The sequence below is a fragment of the Astyanax mexicanus genome, chromosome 21 (genome assembly GCF_023375975.1).
Source record: "Astyanax mexicanus isolate ESR-SI-001 chromosome 21, AstMex3_surface, whole genome shotgun sequence".
Taxonomy (NCBI): domain Eukaryota; kingdom Metazoa; phylum Chordata; class Actinopteri; order Characiformes; family Acestrorhamphidae; genus Astyanax; species Astyanax mexicanus.
Genome location: NC_064428.1, coordinates 41953129 through 41959137, shown reverse-complemented (window position 1 = coordinate 41959137; position 6009 = coordinate 41953129).

Sequence of the window (6009 nt, the reverse complement as noted above, 5' to 3'; positions counted from 1 at the left end):
TAAATTCCTAAACTAACTGCAAGCTTCATTCTGAAATTATTTTAAGTGTTTAATAAACTGTCCTAATAAAAAAATAACATGTAAACTTTTTTGATTTGTGCATTTTTTTAAAATAGTTTACTTTTGTGTTAAATATGCATCACCAATAAAACTATTATTAAACATATACTTATTCTACTAGTAGAAATGTAGTTTATGTACAGTATCAGTATATTAAATTCAGTGTTTGTTCGTTATTTTAAAATGATCTGTATTGTAGATTAATACTAAACTCAACCAAACTATGAAGAAAAACATATGGAGTTATTCAGTGAGTTTTATGAGGTAGAATCACCTGGAATTCAGGCTTTCAGTTAACAGCTGTGCTGAACTCATCAAGAGTTAATTACTTGAATTTCTTGTCTCTTAATAAAGTGTTTGAGAGCATCAGTTAAAGTAAAGTAGTGAAGAGGTAGAGTTACAGGTATACAGTGAATAGTGAATATTTCAGTAATGTTCTAATCCAGGTTATGAGAAGAAACAACTACTCAACTAAATAAAGAATAAAATTACTTTAAGAAGAATTGAAGATCAATCAATCCGAAAAGAAGAATTTCAAGGCATAATAATAATAGCTTATAATATGCATTAATTTATTAATATAATGTAAACGTAAATGCAAAATGCATATTTAAAGTTCCTTTATTAAACATTACACACAAATTGCTTTATGAATTAGTGCAAATGTATATAATTGGTGACATAACAATCGTAAGTTAGACACAAAGCACAGTTCTGTGTGTGTGTGTGTGTGTGTGTGTGTGTGTGTGTGTGTGTGTTTAGTGTCACAATAGAGTGCAGGTGTGGCTCTCAGGTGAGACAGAAGCATAATAAAAGCCCCTCCCCCTCAATAAGAGAGTCTGTTTGGTTAGTGTGTGTAAAAGGTGAATAATTAATCTAAAATAATATACAGAAACAGGTTATTATACTATATATATATATATATATATATATATAATGTGTGTGTGTATAGTATAATAATCACATATATATAGTAATCACACTGTTATTTTTCTATTTTGTTTAATAAAGGAAATTTGAATGTACAGATAATTTAAAATTCTATTATTATGACAGCTATTAAAAGTCCGATGAAAGCAATAAAAATAATTATATTTATGTTCATATTTTTAGTGTAAGATAAACTCTTTCTCTTAACAAATTTATTTATTTATGTATGTATGTATTTATGTGTGTATATATAAATATACACACACAATCAGTGGACTAGTCCATGAGATACAGTATTTCAAAACATATGTACAGTACTCTCTCCTGTATTATTTACGGTGGGGGCGGAGTCAGTGTGGGGGCGGAGTCAGTGTGGGGGCGGAGTCAGTGTGTGTGCTCAGCTGAAGGGAAAGCCAGTGATTTTATTTGCTCACTCACCTGGCAGGTGCGCACAGGTAAGACTGCTCTGTTCACTCAGAGAAATCAGCAGATTATACACCAGCTGGTTCATCACATTCAGATTATATGGTGTGTATAATGTGAGTATAGTGTGTGTATTGTGTGTGTGTGTGTGTGTATTATTGTGTATAAAGATGTAAAGAGTGTGTGTAGAGTTCATCCTCAGGGAGCTGAGCACCTGGAGCAGTATTTGAATATATACTGGAATCTATATTAAAATATACTAATTACCCAACAGTGTTTGGTTTGGTGGATGGTTAAAGTTAACATTGTTAGAACGTTCAATCTTTCAAGTTTTCTAAATGTCTTTAGAATCTTTAATTTATCATTTCTAAACATTCTGGTAAGGTCATTACAACGTCACTTTTTCTTTGTTTTTATTTTTATTTTTGGGAGGGTTACCTGTAATGTTTGCGTAATGTTAGTATTAGTCTACCTGGAAATGTTTTGTGAGAAACGTTTAAATTAAGTCACACATGTTCAGAACTTTTCCTGGAACATTATTTCTGTATCATTACAGGATAACCATCCTGGAACCTTTTCATGACGTTGCTAATCATTCTCCCTTCAGCATAATATAGTTAAAACACGTTTAAAATACGTCAGAGCCTTTCATTAAAAAGACGTTTATGGAGGAACACGTATTCTACTTCTTAAAAGATGTGTTTTACAACTGTAAAGTTCAGAAAACCTTTTCTGTAACCTTTTCTTCTTTATCATAAAACCAAAATGTACTCAAAATCATGATAACAACATCGAAATAATCACCTCTGATACCATAGCAGCCACCTAGCATCACTTATTGACCATGTGAAATACCTTAGCAACCAGCAGTAAACCATGTCACCCTAATAATTTTTCAGAAATTGATGATAATGATAGGTTTAGCAGCAATCAGCAGTTAATAACACGTCAATTATAATAACTTAAAGAAAAAATACTGATTTTCTTAATATAACCAATTCAGTATTCTAGTCTGTGAAACATCATGTAAATACTGTATAATAATATTACATAATAGCGTATACAGAGTTATTTACAGAAGACTGTAGATAATAATTCACAGTGGATACTGAATGATTCATACTGGATAATGAATAATTAACAGTTTATCTTGAACACGTCATGCTGGATATAAAATTATTGATAGTGGGCACTCAGTAATATACAGTCAATACTGAAAACTTCATGGTGGATACTGAACGATTTATACTGGATACCGAATGATTCATAGTGAATACTGAATGATTCATAGTGGATACCGAATGATTTATACTGGATACCAAATGATTTATACTGGATACTAAATGATTTATACTGGATACTGGATGATTTATACTGGATACTAAATGATTTATACTGGATACTAAATGATTTATACTGGATACTAAATGATTTATACTGGATACTAAATGATTTATACTGGATACTGAATGATTATTTGTGGATACTGAATGATTAATAGTTTATGCTGAATGAAGTATACTGGATACCGGTTCCTCCTTTATACAATTTTATTGACATTGTTTAAATATCTTAATTTCCTTTCTTTTATAATTAATTGCCAAATTTCCATTATTTTTTATTCATGTCTCAGTGAATGTTTCTTACATCTCTTTTTTGTTATGTATTTATGAATTTATTTTTTTATGATTTTATTTTTACTTTATTGCATTTATTTAAATTGAATAACATTTCGATGAAATTCAAACATTGTATACTGAATGATTTATACTGGATACTGAATGATTTGGATACGATATAGTTTGTAGTATAGATTCTGTATAATTCAATATTTCAAAATTAGCACAGTGTTATTTGTTTAATGCTATTGCTATTATTATTGTTCTTATTATTATTAGCTAGTCTGTGTGTGTGTGTGAGTGTGTGTGAGAGAGCTCTGCTATGTCATTGTCGCAAAAACCAGTTAAACCAGTTGTGCTACAGTAGATTTTCCATCTGCATTGTTAGTCTTTTGTCATGCTGGTGATCTGCAGTGTGCTTTTCTCTTTTGTAAGTAAAGTGTGTAGGAGTTAACACACCTTGATCACATTCAACCTCAACCTCATCCTGTCTACCTCTCTACCTGTCTGTCTACCTGTGTACCTGTCTGTCTATGTGTCTACCTGTGTACCTGTCTACCTGTGTACTTGTATGTCTGTCTACCTGTGTACCTGTCTACCTGTGTACTTGTATGTCTGTCTACCTGTGTACCTGTCTACCTGTGTACTTGTATGTCTGTCTACCTGTGTACATGTCGGCCTATGTGTCTACCTGTGTACCTGTCTGTCTATGTGTTTACCTGTCTATCTGTTTACCTGTGTACCTGGTTACCTGTGTACCTGTGTGCCTCTCTACTTGTCTACTTGTATACCCGTCTACCTCTCTACCTGTGCATCTCTCTGCCTGTCTACTTATGTACCTGTTTACCTGTCTACCAGTCTACTTGTCTGCCCTTTACCTGTCTACCTGTATATCTCTCTACTCATCTTCCTGTGTACCTGACAACCTGTGTACTTCTTTACTTCTCTACCTGAATTCCCATCTACCTGTGCATCTCTCTGCCTGTCTACCTGTCTACCTGTCTACCTGTGTACCTCTCTACTTGTCTACTTCTCTACCTGTCAACAGTCCAAATTTTATTTCCAGGTATTTACTGTACATCTGGATTCGATACACAGTTTAGAAGATTCAGCACCTTTATGGCTTGAGCGTTCACGTTTTTAAAGAAAGATGAAATCGAACTGATCAGAGGGATCACAAGCTTGATATTAAGTTTATTCACTTTAATCTAATCTTTAAGTTTATCTGTTCCAATACTTTTATGCGTAAGAGCTAGGTGCTATTCTACTGTGTATCAGAAAAATCTTGATCTTTTCATGATAACCATCTTCATTCCTCACTGTCAGTCTGTCTTCTGCATTTTCTGCTTGTCTTCACGTCTATCTAGAGCAGGTGTTATTTGGGTGGTTGACTATTCTCAGTCCAGCAGATAAAATTGTTTTTATGTTCTTATTTGTTATTGCTACTGGGTGTTTCCTAATTGTTTTATGGATGGTTTCTTATTTTCTCATTTTCTGCATTTTGTTTTTCTTTTTATTTCTTACAAACTATTTCTTACAATATCTTACCATTCTTATAGTAAAGTGTTATTGTTATATTATTTTATTTATATTTTTAACAAATGGTTCCTGCTTTATTAGGTTTTATTAAAAAGACATTATTAAATTTAATAATTATTACTTTCTTAATTTCTAATTAAATGTTTCTTTCTTTCCTAATTCATTGCCAAATTTTCATTTTTTAAATTCATGTCTTAGTGAAAGATTCTTAGTGAACGTCTCATTTTTCTTATGTATTTATGAATTGAATTTTTTGATTGGCACTTTATTGCATTTATTTCAATTAAATAACATTTTGTTGAAATACAAACATTGTGACCAAACTTTAAACTATTTTAAAAGGAAAGAAAAGGAGATTTAGCTTACATGTTTTTATGGATTGCTTTGTTGTTTCAGGATGTTGGTGATCAGGATGGAAAACATGTGTCAGAACTAAAGCCAGGGTTTTGTGAAAAATTGCGGCTGAACCTGTAACTCTCGTTTTGTCTTAGCTTTTCTACGATTGTGATCACAGTTCTCATGTCTTGTTGTCAGGTGCATCACTCAGTTCTGATCTTTAGATTAAATGCGGTGAACACATCTGTTAAACATGTGAGAGTTGATCACCTGCAGTGGCGAATACAGAGTCTAAAGGGCCCAAGACTAAAAATCACATCAGCTCCTTCTAACCTCTGTTCAACTACATTGTTATAAACGTTAATAAACGTAAACTTGTTTTAAAGTTCACATTACTATTATTTTTAGTATAGAAGCATATATAAATATATGGTTGTTAAATATATCGATACATAAAGTTGTTAGTGTTAGACACTTCTGAAATTGTCCTGAGAAAGGATGATAAAGTGATTATAGTAAATTAAACTGTTAATAACATCAGTTTTAAAAAATCACATTTTACAATTGACTAGAATTTGAATTTTCACTAACCTTCAATAAATATAATTAAATGAAAATTTAAAAGATATCTGTGATAAAGCAACACTTATTACCTTGCTATCCTACTTTTTTCTTTTTTTTTTACATAATTTCAATATACAGTTGGCAATTCTAGCAATTCTACCTATTGAGCAACCAACCCACCAGACACCTTTTGCCTGCTACTTTCTTCCTGCTACCCGCTTCCCTTTCCATTGAACTGTGCTTTGCATGTGAAAAAAATGAACCAGTGGAGCCAACAGTGCGCTGAGCACCAATTGTACAATTGGTTTGAAGAATTTGTTAAGCCAATAGGGTCAAAGTGTTGCATCAGTGCAATTTCGTGAAGTTAAGAAAATCTTGAATCTTCTGCAGCTTTGTGCTGTGTAAATCATGGCTACAATAAGCTTCCTTGGGTATGGGGTCCACTGGAGACCATGGACCCCAGTGTCTACTAGACTTAGACTAATGGGGATCTTGGACCGCTGTGGATACTAGACTGGGGATTACTGGGGGCCTTGGA